The following is a 16,424-nucleotide window of genomic DNA, read 5'->3' on the forward strand; positions in this document are numbered from 1 at the left end:
TGGCTTCGGAGTTTTTTGGGCATTTCTTACCTGGAACTTTCATCAGCAAGAGTAACTGATGCACGACCAAACACAATCTTAATGTGGACAAATTTGATATCTAACTTAAAAGATCTTTTGTTAAAATAGGAATGCTTTGTCTGTATGCACTACTATTCAGTTGGTTGGTGGAGGGGAGGGGGGAGAGGGGGTGGAGGGGAGATGGTGATGAAGGTTGGCAGGTGGCTGGGTTAAGCAGTCAAAATGTAATTGGCAATTGGTTGTATTGAATGTAATTTGTTGGTGTTGCAATAAAAAAAGTTTAAAAATATGTTCCTTTGACATTGAGTCATTAAAGATCCATTCTGACTTCTTAAAATGCTTCCAGGTGTTTGCTTGGTCTCATCCTCGGCCCATAAAAAAACGAATCTCAGGGTTATATATGCTGACCTATATGTACCTAGATAATATATTTACTTCTGTACTTTTGAAAAAGTTCTTTGAACATTTTACCAATTGGGTTTTTAAAATTATGAATAGATGTTTGGATTAGTAACACTAAAGTTGATTGTTCGTAAAATATACAGTAAAACTTTATATTACCAGGAAACAGACCTCCTGTGGTTCTCTCCTGTTGAATGAAACAAATGTGTGAAGATTGTTTCCGATGATGAAAGACAATGCTTTCTTGGAGATGAGTAGAAAGGGCTATTATAAAGGGCCATAAATTTAAGATGATCTGAGGAAAATATCAATGGATGTCAGAGGTATGTTATTTTACACAGGGAGAGGTGGGTGTGTGGAATACACAGTTGGGTGGCAATAGAGACTGATAAATCAGGAACATTTATGAAGCTCTTAGATAGGCACATAGATCTGAGCAAATTGGAGAGTTATGTGGGAAGGAACGCTTAGATTCATCTTGGAATAAGTTAGAAGGTTGGCACAACATTGTAGGCCATAGGGCCTGTGCTGTGCTGTTTTACGTTCTTTGTGATTATAGCAAAAACTTCTTTAGTTTATTGGATTTCTGACTAACAAGCCAACATACAAATACAATTTTTAACACATGAGTTTCTCTAAAAGAATGAACACTCCCGCTGGGTTGGTCTAAGGCAAAATTCGAGATTGTCTCTTGATGGAGGATAACATTGGAGTGCAGGACAGATAATCCTTTCACTCTTCAACAACAATCTCATCAGATTCTGTAAATTATTATATATATTTAATGTATACTAGGATATTTAAATTTCTATAACGTTATAGCACTTTGCTTATCCACAACACTTCACTGTAATATAAGTTATCTCAAAACTTATATTTTACGTAACAGTGTTAGTTATTGAATAATTCATTTAGGAGAGGTAAAATGCTCCAAAAATGTTTAGAAGATTTCATGATTCTGCAGTTCAATTGGTTACTTTATTGCAGGGGTCCCCAACCTTTTTTGCAGTGCGGACCGGTTTCATGTTGACAATACTCTTGAGGACCGGGGGGGGGGGTGGGTGCGGGATGGTTGCCAACGGACAAGAGTAGCAGTCAAATACGTTGCGTTTACCCAGAGAAAGACTACAGTGACCATGAAGCCTTGTGCGGGCACCAGTACGCATGCGTTATTTGTGCATGCGTGCTTGTGTCGATTATTTTTCTACAAATTGTTTTTGGCGATTCTGTTCGGAGGGGGATGTTAATCACAACCGGAATATCGGTGATAAGTGGCTAATACACTCAATTTGGTTTCTAAAAGGCTTTATCTAACGAATTTAATATTAAACACACAGTGCATTTTCCTCACATGAATATAACGATAAGTCAATTATCAGGGGAGGACAGGGGAGCTTGAAGTAAGTGTTGAACAAACTTCCAGTAGAAGTGTCAGAAGCAGGTTCGATATTATCATTTAAAGAAAAATTGAATAGGTATATGGACAGGAAAGTAATGGAGGGTTATTGGCTGAATGCAGGTCGGTGGGACGAGGTGAGAGTAGCATTCGGCACGGACTAGAAGGGCAGAGATGGCCTGTTTCCATGCTGTAATTGTTATATGGTTATATAAGTCACTTATAAGTCAATAGCATCATAACATTTTAAGTAACGTTTGGATATTAAACACACAGCACATATTTTCCCCGTATGAACTTATAAAATCATTGCAACATACCAATATCGCTGAATCAGTGGGAGCCCTGGGCTTGTTTTCCTACAACAAGACGGTGCCATCGAGGGGTGATGGGAGACAGCGATACTCAAAGGGGGTTCCTTATGTCCAGTCTATTCCGCAATTTAGTTTTCGTTGCATTCATTGCAGAGATATGTTGGAAATGGAAGCAACGTTTTCGGTGCTTCCGTGGCTATCTCAGGATATCAAGCCTTGACTTTGATCCAGAATGCCGGCAGAGATGTTATGTCAAACAGACTTTTCAGCACGCTGTCATTTGCAAGCTCGAGGAGTTGATCTCCTTCCCACGCTGACATGGATAGGCGCGGGTAATGACCTCGCATGCGTAATGGCTCAACAGTGCATGACAAGGAATGAGGAAAGGTGCAGCTGACTCATATCGCCAAATCATATTGCTTCCTCGCGGCCCGGTAGCGGTGGTTAGGGACTGCTGCTTTATTATGTATCAAAATTTTTATCACACTTAAGTTCCAACAGACAGTCATCCAAGCCTGTGTAAGGTGAATTGCTTCATATGGTCATTACAGCGTAAACAAGTAAATAAAGGGAAATTTTCAGTGCAAGTTACTGATTGGGGTGGGATTAGTGGGGGAGAAAAACCCAAGGATGATGCATGGTTAGTCAGAGGAAAAACAACCTGGAGGGTTGGGAAGGTTCACTAACGAGGAAGAAGAGATTTTAGTTTGCTTCAAGGACGGGTGGAGAGCTGGTAACTGGGAGTTGGTAAGGGACTGGGATAATGGTTGGGTTAATTTGCTGCATTAAGAGTCAGGCAGGGCTTTATTGAGAATTTGGTAGTTTTGACAATGGGCAGCATTTCACTTGTGTAAAGGGGAGGGAAAGACATTGGATTGGTGGCTGGTAGAGGATGGAGACAGCAGAAGAAACTGGTAATAACCTGAAAAAGGGTAGAGGATCTAAGAATTAAGCATCATGATTAATGAGCATAGTACTTAAAAGAGAATCGGCCCAAGTCAAGTCCCCATCACCACGCTCCATGGTTCAGAACCAGGGAACTCCTCTTACATATTGCCAAGATCATCTTCTGCATGAATGACCTGCTCTGTCTGTAGGCTATGCCTGTGTGGTCAAAAATAATAGATGTAGTATCCACACAACTGGATGCAACAATGTAGCTCCTTTGTAAATCTGCACAGTGGATACATGGAACTCTCGTGGACTTTGTGGAACTCACAGCAAATCCATAATTTCTTTTGCAAATTATTTTTTTCAATAAATTGAAATTCATAATACATAAAATATAACTCAGGCAGATATCAAAAACATCCTATGCTGAAGTTGGAAGTAATACTGAATCTATCCAGTAGACAGCAGCAGGTCACTGCAATTCAGCATTCGCAAAATGTTGCAGATTAAAGAGATTTACTTGATTTAAAATTGATTTTCTTTGATGACTTGTGATAAATACTGGTTGGTGCAGAAAATATACACATCTATAGATAGCCCAGGTTGGATCTATACTGACCCTTTAACAACAGCTTGCTTCTGTTCAGCAGCCTTAATATCCTAAACCATGACAACGTGCTTCACAGTTGTTAAAGGAAGTCTGACACCAAAGCCCTTCAGAGGGTATTGGAATAGTTCACACAAAACATGGTAGCAGAAAAATTTATTGATGATGATGGAGACAGAGAGGGAAAGAAAATCAGTTAAGGAAGACCAAAACATAGTATCTGGACCTGTTAAAAGCAGGGCTGCTAATGGTGGAGAAAAGAAAATATAGGAAAGGCAAGACACCAGAATTGAAGGAACATAATGTTATCAGAAAGGTGAAGATTATAGAGATAGGGATCATCTTTGTACATAGAAAAGTCTTGTAACCAGCCTCTCCATCACACATCAAAGAATAACAATTATATATTTTAAGTCATCTTAAGACATTGCTTAAGGCCCTGTGTGGAATCCACGTTGTGTTTGGAAACATTTAGTGCTGATATTAAAAGGCACCAGAAACCCTTAACTATTATAACTCCTCCCTAGCCAATGGCTTTTCAGGGATTTTCACAGGAGATGGGACTGATATCATAGATATACGTAGCTAGATCAATTTGGATTAGATGAGAGTGGTTCAAACTCAGTACTGCTATTGCTGGTAACTAAGCTTGGCAAAGACTTTTTTGAGGTAAAATTAAATGACAAGTCAGAAATTTCCAACACAATTAGTAACAAAAAACTGAAGCATTGAATAATGAGAACTTAAAACTGGAAAGTGGATTGTGCAAAACTTTGTTACTGAGTGCTAACAACTTAAATTTAGTTAAAAAATTTACAAGCTGCTTGAAGTTTTCTTGAACTGTCTAGTATGCTACCACACAAAGGAGCCCATTTTGATAGAACACCACTGGACAAACCATTCAGCCCATGATGTACTGATTTTGATGCTACTTCATGTCCTCCTCCTGTGTATCATCCATATGCCTCTATTCCCTTCACATCCATGCATCTATCTAAAAACCTCTTAAACTCCATTAACTTCTTTGACACCTACTCGAGAAATACTATTATGGTCATCCAAGGTGTCTTTCATTTTGTGTGTGTCTGCTTGAAAGATCCTAGCTGTTATGTTATATAACTTCAAACCATTAGATTAATTCAAGGGAAGATACAAGAGAACAAAATACGGGTGTAACTTCGTCTTTACATTAAGTGAGGCATGCACATATCACATGGTAGCGTGATGATGTATGCAGTTAACGTATTTTTACCTATAACCCTTAATTAATTATTTAAATGAGTCAACAACATATTTACAAGATTACTCAAACATTATTGAAATATTAAATACACAACACTCTTCTCTGGTTAGTCATAAACTTCAACAGTAGAGAATGTATCTCAACCATATACACAGTATACTATATTATATAATTACTACATATGGACATTCACAGAATAGTAAATTTTAAATGACTCCATTCAAGCTTAAACACTTGAACACTGTGGAGGATTTATTACTCTTGTGGGATAAGGTCTTTCCTGACAAGGGGGAATCATTCTGCTTGGCAGATGAGACATGTGGCTGTGAAAATAATGTCAAGATCTGGGGACTGCAGCATGGTGGTTTTAGCAGTTGATTTGAAACTGCAGGAAGAGGTTCCAACTGCTCTGCACACCCTTCTTCTCCTATCTCTCTCTGGATCTACTTTGATCCCTTTACTTTCCTTTCTCATGTTCCTTCTCTCTTTCACACCTTTCACTTTCTCGTTCGCATTCTTTCTCTTCATCTCGCCTCTCATTTTTCTTCTAATTAGTGCATTTTGATCTTGGGATGGTCCATTTAGTTTTCTGAAGTACTCTCTTATTAATCCTTCTCTTGCTTTATAATCTGATCTCTCCTCTTAGTTTCCTTATCCACAGCATCATCTGATCAATCACCTGTTTTCGTATCTCCATTGACTCCTTTCTTTTTGGCCTTTCATTCAACCAGATGGGCTTTGGTTTTTGCATATACTTTTGGAAGCAGCTTTGTCTCCCACTTGAAGTTCACGCAATGACCTTAATACACACAGGGTAGAGGCTGGGGTTTTATATTCACAAAAGCAGAATGCTTGCAATTTTCCCAAAGCTTCTCTTCCAACTCTCTTCCAAATTAAAACCAAGCCACATTTCACAAGAAACTGCCGGATTAATATATCAGAAGCTTTCTCAGATATGTTGCCCACAAAAACTGTTGTAGTCGGACCGCTGCTATTGTCACTTCCACGATTCCTCAGAACAGCATTGATCCTTCCTTGGACCAATATGCTTTCCAACCAGAGACACAGAGGTTGGAACCAGCACTAGTTTGTCCTTTTTTGGGCAGCAGTTCATGGCGTCCAGCATGGAGACAGTGTGGCATCATTCAGTACCTTTCCTAATTCACTTTCAATTGGCTTTATTGCAGGGAAAGCAGCATGCAAGTGGTGGATGGATCTCCAATCAAATTGTCATTGTCTCAGTAATTTATACCCCCACAATGCTAGTCCTCCTATTTTTACTACATACAAGCATGATGTGGCTTGATGCTTGTGGTATTTCACATTTATGGATGCCATTCCCATAGGAGTTATCTTTTCTCTAGTATAAGTTCTTAGTTGGATATCAGCAGTCTTCAGTTTTTTATCTTTGAAATTACATTCAACTCATTTTGAGGAATGACAGAGACAGCTGAGCCAGGGTCCAATTCCATTTTAATTAATTTGCTGTTCACTTCTGGTGTATGCCATATTGTTTGACTATTTTTGCACTGTTAATTTCAAGGCTGCACAATCCTGTGTCCCTCTCATCATTATCAGATTTTTCATCAACAGCATGCAAATTAGTACTCTTTTTAAAACTATAACTTGATCTTTTAGCATCTTCTCTTCCCTGTACAGACTATTTATTTTTGTCTGCCTGATATGTTCTTTGTATATGTCCTACTTCGTTGCATTTTCTGCAAGTTTCGCCTTCAAATCTGCATTTGTTTAGTGTATGTGAGCCTCTGCCACAATAGTAACACAATTTGATTGGCTAGACCGGTTTCTGTTCAGGCGCTGCAATTTAATTCACACTCACTTTCATTTCTGACTTCAACTTGATTGCATCTCTGTCTGCGGTCTCCATTGAAACAATAATTTCCACTGCTCTTTTGAATATAAGTTGTGCTTCAGTTAGGAGCCATTTTTGAATACTTTATTTTAAGAAGCCACAAACTAAATGTTCTTTCAGTGTATTTTTAAGCCTATTACCAAACTAACAATGCTCAGGCAATCTCTTCAATTCAGCTACATACAATGAAATGGACTCCCCTTCTTTTTGTTTCTTCATATGAAACCAGAAGCATTCTGCAACCAGCACTGGCTTTGGTTCTAAATGTTCCTGCATCACTTCTACGATAGAAGAAAAGCTCGTTTCTGATGGTTTGGTTGGGGCAGTCAATCTTCAAAGCAAACTGTATCAGTCAGCAAAATTGGTACTTGCTTTTCATTGACTATTTCATTTGCTTTAAAATACTGTTCCAGTAAATTAGTATATGTGAGCCAATTACTTGTGTAATCAAACTTGTCAATCTTTCTGATGTAGCTAGCTGTTTCTGATTTTTTTAATGATCATCAGATGCTCACTTTTTATGAACCATGAATTCTTCCGTTTTCTTTAAAGAAAACTCAATTGTGTCATCCCTTCCAAGTAACCTTGCTTAAAAAAAATTTGACCCATCTGTGCAGGCGCTAGCTGTTTCTTTTTACTTGCTGATTCTCTCACTGCGATTTTCAGTTTGAACCACTCGCTGCGCTTCAGTAGGTCAAAAGCCCCCTTACAATCATTTTTAAAATACCTCATCACCAATGTTATGTTTTGTAATTTCAAAACATTAGGTTAATTCAAAGGAAGACACGGGAGTCTGAAATACGGGTGTAACTTTGCCTGTACTTTAAGCAAGGTGCACACATATCAGGTGGTATCATGACGACATATGCAATTAACATATTTTACATATAACCTGTAATTAATTATTTAAATGACCAAGAATGTTTAATCAGCAATATATTTACAAGATCATTCAAATATTATTAAAATATTAAATACACAACACTAACATTAGAAACTTGACCAAAAGACACAAAATGCTAGAGAAACTTACCAAGTCAGGTAGCACCTATGGAGATGAAGAAAGGGGATGATACCCTTCATCTTTAGGTCTTGACCCAAAATGTTGACTGTTTATTCCCATCCATAGATGTTGACTGACTTGCTGAGTCCTTCTAGCATTTTGTGTGTATTGGTCAAGATTTCCAGCATCTGCAGAATCTCTTTCATTTATTATTAGAAACTTCAATATTGACATAAGTCCGCTGCTTAATGGTTGCCTGAGAGAATTGAGCAAGCAGCTGGAAGCATTCAACCGTTGAATTAAGATCTGGAGTTCAAAAATATACAAAGTGACAAGGATTTCACCTGCGTATCCTGACATCCAATTTCAGGTTTTTAAATTCAAGAAAATATTATACTTACCTGGTTCACTTGCTGTAATAATTTCCTATGACAAATTGTTTGCCCTAACAGACAAACACATGTACCAAAAGTCAAATCCTGAAGGGGCTGCCCTGATGCTATTTGAGTTTTCTTTCATCAATGTCTTTCCATGACCCTATTTCCATAACTTCTCAGCTGTTAAAATATTAACTACTGAAACACACTAATGTCCACATCTTCCTTCTCTCAAGATAAAAGAAGATCTGTTCAATAATGTATTATTCTAAAAATTTTAATCCACCCAACAATTAAATTCCTAAATTATACTCAACTTCATCATTAGCACAATATTTCCAAACTCATTTGCTGTATAATTACATTCAGTGTCCATTGTATTCGGTATACCTGTACACATGTTCATTAATGCATATATCTAATCAGCTACTCATGCAACAGCAACTCAATGCATAAAAGCATGCAGACATGGTCAAAAGGTTGTTGTTCAGACCAAACATCAGAATTAGGAAAAGGTGTGATAAGTGACTTTGACCATGTAATAATTATTGATGCCAGACAAGGTGGTTTGAGTATCTCAGAAACTGCTGATCTCCTGGAATTTTAATGCAAAACAATGAATAGTGCGAGAACAAAAAAAAGCCTCCCAATAAACTCCAGCTTTGTGGATAAAAATGCTTTGGTAATGAGAGAGGTCAGAGAATGGCCAAGCTGACAGGAAGGTGACAGTAACTCAACCACACATTACAATGGTGGTGTGCAGACAGCATCTCTGAATGCACAATATGTCGAAGTGGAGGGGCTGCAGCAACAAAAGACCATGAACATACACTAATTGGCCTCTTTATTAGGAACAGGAGGTACCTAATAAAATGCCTGCTGAGTGCATATGCCCAATGTTCTCACAAGTAACTGAACTCATTCTTACCAGAGATCAGCATATAATCATTCAATGGCTGGACATGTGAGAATGGAATATTACCTCCCTGCAACCTGTGACAGGCGAATCAGACTAAAAACTTTGGCTGTCTAAAAGTTTTCTTCAAGAAGGTTACATTTGACATAAATATTCAAGTTGGAATATACTGTCAGATAATATAAAACTCAAGGGGCTTTACAAGGATCCCTTTCTTCAATAAAATATGAACTTTAAGCTGAGAAACTTTGGCGATCTTTATGATTATTTCTTGTCAAAAATGCCCTGCAGCACAGTCTGCAGATGGACTTTTATCGAGGTCAGGAATGACTGATGTTGCCCTGCTTCTATTCACTTGACCTTTGACACTGGTTATCAGACTATTACCATTGCATGGCCTCAGTTATCCAAATATTTCTCTGAATGTTGCAGTTAACTAAACCCTCATACCTGTCTGATTCTTGCTTCTGTCTCTGGCATGTTAGAAACATTTCTGTTTAATTATTCCAAAAGGAAACACTTCAATCTTTGATCCTGTGGTAGCTGCATCTTTAAAATAAAGTGCAATTGTCCAAATTAATGAATTATAGACAATTTAAGTGAAAGAGATATGTTGCGTTAATACAATCAAACTACCACACTATGAATCATTTATTTCAAGCATCAATGATCAATGAAGCAGATCTTTTCAGCACTAAGGTTACAAATATAATCTAAAATTATAACCTTTGATTGATATTCCTAGAAGTTCCTAGCAGAGCGAATTAATAAACCTCATGAATGAGAAATTGAAACAAAAACATTCTTGAATCTAAAAACAAAAGAGAGTCTGTAGATTTAAAGATTCAAAGCACATTTATTATCAAATAATGTATAAGTTATTCACTTTTAAATTTGTCTGCCTATAGACAGCCAGAAAGCAAGACATTCAAATAACCAAATTAAAATAAGACCAAATGCCATTGCGCAGAAGATGCTGTAAATTTTGAGCAACACGCACAAAGTGCTGGAGGAACTCAACAGGTCAAGCAGCATCCATGAGATAAAATAAACAGTAGACATTTTGGGCTGAGACCCTTCATCAAGACTGGAAAGGGGCAGAAGCCAGAATAAGAAGGATGGGGGAGGGGAAGGAGTACAAGCTGGCTGGTGATAGATAAATCCAGGTGAGGGGAAAGGTGGGTAGATGCAGGCGGGGAATGAAGTAAGGGAGGACATTGGACCATGGAAGAAAGGGAAGGAGGAGGGCAACCAGAGAGAGGTGACACGCAGGTGAGGAGAAGGGGTGAGAGGGGAACCTGAAGGGAATGAATGTAGTGAGAAGACGGGGCAGGGGAATAATTATCAGAAGTTAGAGAAATCAGTGTTCATGCCTTCAGTTTGGAGGCTACCCAGCTACTCCAAACTGAGTTTGGCTTCACTGTAGAAGAGGCTGTTGACAGATATGTAATAATGATTATGGGAGATCATATTGAAATGGGTAGTAACTGGGAGATCCGGCCTTTCGTGGCATATAGAGCAAAGGTGCTCAATCTGCAAGGGTTCTCATCAATGTAGAGGAGGCTGCACTGAGGGTATCAGGTAGACCCAGAGCTGTGGCAGAGAAGGAGACAGGGCTGCCAGTATCTCAGACAGTGGTGGGGGTGTCGCATAGAATCCGGCGGGAGATGCCATAGTGGCAGAGACAAGGAAGGACACTTAGCTGGAGTAAACTCAGGTTAGGAGTCAGATTTGACTTCTTTTTCTGTCTGCAGAGTCATCAAAATAAGAAGCTGGCTCATGCAATAAACATGATTTAGCTTTGTGTTTACAAGGGAGTAGTGAGTTCCTAATAATGGCAATGTTGGTGTTACTAAAAGCTGAAGGTATCATTTGATGATGAATCTCACATTACAGCAGTATGTGAATTTATTTTGACAGTCTTTGGGTATAAGAAAAAGATCTCCAAACTTTACATCTTAAGTAACATGTTTTTATCTGTTTTTTTTCCCTTTCTCAGACTACATGGCAATTGATGAGTAAAAGGACAAGGTGGAGTGGAGTAGATTGAGTGAGCTGTGGGACTGGAGTCTTGATCCAGGGACAAAAACAAACCAGCTTCCGTTTACATGTCTGCTACTCTTGCATATTAAATCAAATGGATAAAAATTGATCCATGTCCTGGAGATCATTTGGTGTGGTCAAGTATATTCATTAAAGGAGTTCTTTGCGAAGATGGATTTATGTCAGACTCCATTGCTGAGATCTAATGCTAAAGCACAGTTATCAGATTATAGTGCAATTGCCTCAAAGATGCATCAACCCAGGTTTGATGCTGACCTCCGATATCATCTGTGCAGAGTGTGCGTATTCCTAACATGATTGCATGAGGTTTCCTCGCACATCCCAAAACCATACAAGTTGGTAGGTTAACTGGTCACTGTAAATTGTCCTGCATGTAGAGGTGAGCGGTAGAATCTGAGGAAAGTTGATGGGAATGTTTGGAGAATGGGTTTGGATTTGTTAGAGATATACAAAATTATGAGTGGTATAGATAGGGTAAATACAAGTACGCCTTTTCCACTGAGATTGTGTGAGACTAGTACAAGAGGTCATTGGGTAAGGATGAAGAGTGAAATGATTAAGGGGAATGTTAGGGGGATCTTTATTCAGAGGGTGGCCAGAGTGTGGAAGGAGCTATCTGCTGAAGTGGTAGATGTGGGTTTGATTTCAACATTTAAGTGCAGTTTGGATAGGTACGTGGATGGGAGGGATACAGAGGACTAAGTTCTCTGTTAAGGTTATGGAATTAGGCTGCCTGATTGTTTGGCATGAACTAGATGGGCCGAAGGGGCAATTTCTGTTTTGCAGTGTTCTACATCTCTATGATTCTATGTGAGGAGAATATAAAAATTGGGGCTAATGTGGAATTATAATAAATGAGTGTTTGTTAGTCAGGCTTGGTGGGCTGAAGAATTTATTAGTCTGCTATATAAGTCTATAAACTCTTGACTGTATAACAATGACACTTTCCCCACACATGTTTCTGTGTGAGTGGTTCCTTTAAATCCATGATTTGTATGTACAGTATGTAGACAAAATCCCAGAAGTGTGAAGAAGAGAAATTCCACATCTCAGTCTTAAATTGGTGACCACTTATCCAGAGGATATGAGACAACGGCTAAATTATGAAAATATTTTAAAATTCCGTAAGGATCAGCAAAGTTAACTGACCCAGAATGTAGCTTATTAATAATGTAACAAGGCGAGCATCAAACCAGAACCATTACTGCTTACTTTGACTTTATAGCTGCTGCTGATTTTGTATGGTGGTGACAATGTCAAGATTACCAGTGGTCATAAAAGCAGCTCTGAGCGAATATAAAATTTAAATTTATATTCATCTCATAATTCCAATATCCCATTTTGCAGATTGATCAACTGAAAATAACAGCAACATATAATTATTTTGATTTTTTCATCTACGGACAATGAGGCAAACACACCTATTCTTTTCTTCACAATTTAGACCATAAGGCATGAGCAAAATTAAATCTCAGCCCATCATGATTGCTTTGCCATTCAATTATAGCTGATTTATTTTCCCTCTCCTGTCTTCTACCCATAACATTTGACACCCTTACTAATCAAGAACCTGTCAGCCTCCACTTTAAATATACCCTATGACTTGGTCTCAAACGCCACCTGTGGCAGTGAATTCCACAGATTCACCACACCCTTCCTAAATAAATTCCTTTTCTCATCTCTGTTCTAAAGCGACGTCCATCTATTCTGAGGCTGTGTCCTCTGGCCCTAGACTCTCCCACTATTTGAAACATTCTGTTATGTTTAGTAAATCCAGAACATAAAATGAATTGAAAGAAAAAACATAGAGCTGGGAGATGCTTCTCTGAGTTTCATTTACTTCTAGCAAGGTGCGCACGTATGATGAGGTGGCGTGACAACATATGCCATTCACGTACTTTTACCTATAGCCAGGATGAAATATTTAAACAAGCAACAAATCAAGCAATGTACGTACTATATTACTCAAATATTACTGAAATATTAAATACACAGCACTCCTCCCTGCTTAGCTATAAACTCCAACTCAATATATGCATCTCCAGTTTATTCACATGTATACAGTATACTATGTAATGCAACTACTACATAGGCATCCACAGCAGAGTAATTTTAAATTGTCCCACTAAAACCTAAAGATTTAATCACTGTGGAGGCTTTCATGCTCTGACCAGAGGGATCACTTTGCTTGGCAGCTGAGACTTGTGCCTGTGAAACCACCTCAGGTTCTGGGACCACATCCATGATGGTTGTAGGAGTTGACTCCAGAACTGTAGGAAGTGGTTTGGACAGCTTTGGACATCCTTCTTCTCTAACACTTGACCCTGCTCTCTTCAACTGATCAATTTGCCATCTTCAGATGAAATCAGATGCAATCTCCACTGTGTAGGACAGAGATCCAGTTCCATCCATAATCCTGCAAAGTTGCCATTTTGGATCACCTCTGTAGATGCACACCAGGACGGATTGTGCAGGAGTGGGATATCGAACCTCCATGTAAATCTCAAGGCTACGCACTCCTGTGTCCCTCTCATCATTATCAGATACTTCATCAACAGCATGCAAATTAGTGCTCGTTTTGAAATAGCAACTTGACTTTTCACCTTTTTCGCTTCTTGTGCAGTCCATTTATCTTCGTCAGCCGATAAGCCCTTTTTATGTGCCCCACTTTTTTGCATTTTCTGCAAGTTTTGCCTTTACACCTGCGTTGGTCTGGTGTATGTGAGCCCCTGCCACAAGGATAATCCAACTGTTCAGCCAGGCAGGCCTCCTTCTAGATGCTGCAGTTTTGTTCACGCTCACTTTCATTCTTGACTGTCAGTGAATTGCATCTCTGTCTGCTGTTTCCACTGACACAGCAATTTTAACTACTCTTTAAAATGTGAGTTCTGCTTAAGCTAGCAGCCATTGTTGAATGCTTTCTTTAAAGATTCCACAAACTAAATGATCGTTCAGTGCACCATTATGCCCATCACTTGACTGACAATGTTTGGACAATCACTTCAACTCTCCTTCCCTTTGCTTCTACTTATGAAACCTAAAGCATTCTGCAATCAACAATGGTTTCAGTTTTAAATATTTCGGCATCACTTTCACAATATCAGCAAAGCTCATTTCTGCCAATTTGGTTGGATCAGTTAAACACCTAAGCAAACTGAAAGCAGTTCCACCATTTACACTCAGCAAAACTGGCACTTGCTTTTCATTGGCTATTTCATTTGCTTTAAAATACTGCTGAATTCGCTCAGTATACATCAGCCAGTTTTTCCATTGTGCAATCGAAAGTGTCAATCTTTCCAATGTAGCTGGCTATTTCTGCTCTTTCTTTCAATTTATGACCATTATCACCCAGTATTCAGTGTTTATGAACCCAGGAATTCATCTGTTTCTTGCCTTTTTTTTAAACTTGAGTGTCTTGCTGCTCTTTTTTTTTAAACTCAAACATCTCACTGCACTTCAACTGGTCTTGGGTTTGTTTAAAACTTCCTTGTTGCCACTGCCATGTTTTGTCACTCCAAAACATAGAACTACCTGAAAGAAACACATGAAGCCAGGAGTAATGTGTCTTGGTTTTGTTTTACTTTTAACAAGGTGCACACATATCTTGTGGAAGTGTCATGACGTATGTCATTCATGTATTTTTACATATAACTCACAATTAATTATTTAAACAATCAAAGAATGCTTAATCAAACAAAATATTTACAATATTACTCAAACATTACTGAAATATTAAATACACAACACTATCGATGTCTACTCTCTCCAGGCCTTTGAGTATTCAGTAGGTTTCAATTAGATCTCCCATCATTTTTCTAAACTGATCTAGAGCCATCAAACGGTCCTCATATGTTAACATTTTCATTCCCAGGATCATTTTCTAAGTCTCCTCTGGACCTTTTCCAATGCCACCATATCCTTCCTTAGATACAGAGCCCAAAACTGTTTACAACACTCCAAGTGCCTTATGAATAAATTCTCAGTATTATGTACTTGCTTTTATCTTCTAGTCCTCTCAAAATGAATACTAAAATTGCATTTGCCTTCTTTACTACCAATTCAACCAGCAAAGTAACCTTTAGGGGATCCTTTACTGGGATTCCCTGTCCCTTTGCACTTCTGATTTATGAATTTGCTCCCCTTTATTCCTCTATTGCTTCTATCAAAGAGTATGACCATACACTTCCCTACACTTCTTTCCATCTGCCACTTCTCTGACCATTCTCCTAATCTGTCCGAGTCCTTCTGCAGCATTACTACTTTCTCAACACTGCCTGCACCACCATCTATCATTGTATCATCCACAAACTAGGCTAGAAAGCCATCAATTCTAGATCATTAATGTATAACATGAATAGAAACCGTCCCAAAACCAACCCCTGTGGAAAACCAGTAGTCACCAGCAGCCAACCAGAAAAGGGGTCTTTATTCCCATTCTTTGCTTGCTGCCAACCAGCCAAACTTCTGTCCATGCTAGTATTTTTCCTGTTATATAATGGGTTCTTATCTTGTATGGCACCTTGTAGAAGGCCTTCTGAAAATCCAATTAAACGATATCCACTGACTCTCCTTTGTCAATCCTGCCTGTTATTTCCTCAAAGAATTCCAACAGATTTGTCAGGCAATATTTCCTCTTAGTGAAACCATGCTGACTTCTGCCTATTTTATTGTGGGCCTCCAAGAACCCCAAAATCTCATCCTTAATAATAGACTTCTCATCTTGACAATCACTGAACTCAAGCAAACTGGCCGATAATTAACTCCCTATTTAAGGTGTGAAGTGACATTTGTGATTTTCCAGTCCCCCAAAAATATTCTGAATCTAGTGATTCTTGAAAGGTTATTACTAATGCCTCCACAATCTCTTCAGCCACTCCTTTTTGATCCCTAGTGTGTAGTCCATCTGGTCCAGTTGACTTATCTGCCTTTAGCCCTTTCAGAGGCTCAATTTAATTTGTTAAGATTGACTGTTCAAAAATAGATAAAACATGTTTCTATTTTGAACAATCAAGAAAATTATTTCTTCAACGGTTTGATCGAGTTACGACTGCGCAAGCACAAAGTCATCAGCCAGTTAGAACAACAAGAAGAGTTTAAAAGGAGATGGTTATTTCTTCAGCGGGTTGATCGAGGCACGACTGCGCAAGCGTGTGGATGTCAGCCAGTTAGAACAGTGAGAAGAGTTTAAAAGGAGACAGCTTTACAGAGCGGGCGCCAGAGGAGCGGGTGACAGAGTAAAGGGAGACAGAATAGGAGGGCTTTGACGATAACAGTTTAAGGCAAGGTAGGTTGCCTGTGTAGAATACAGACAGGAAGT

At 38.7% G+C, this 16,424-nt stretch overlaps 1 long non-coding RNA gene across 1 annotated transcript in view; it reads left to right on the plus strand.

The window, feature by feature from the left end:
• The window catches only part of LOC140194720 (uncharacterized), a 40,921-nt gene extending 29,733 nt beyond the window's left edge, over positions 1–11,188 (plus strand). The window contains exon 3 of the long non-coding RNA XR_011885275.1: positions 11,043–11,188. This is a non-coding gene — a long non-coding RNA (uncharacterized lncRNA). The remainder of the gene's footprint in view (positions 1–11,042) is intronic.
• Positions 11,189–16,424: the final 5,236 nt, after the last annotated feature.

Source organism: Mobula birostris, chromosome 3 (assembly GCF_030028105.1).
Source record: "Mobula birostris isolate sMobBir1 chromosome 3, sMobBir1.hap1, whole genome shotgun sequence".
In the NCBI taxonomy this organism is placed as follows: Eukaryota; Metazoa; Chordata; class Chondrichthyes; order Myliobatiformes; family Myliobatidae; genus Mobula; species Mobula birostris.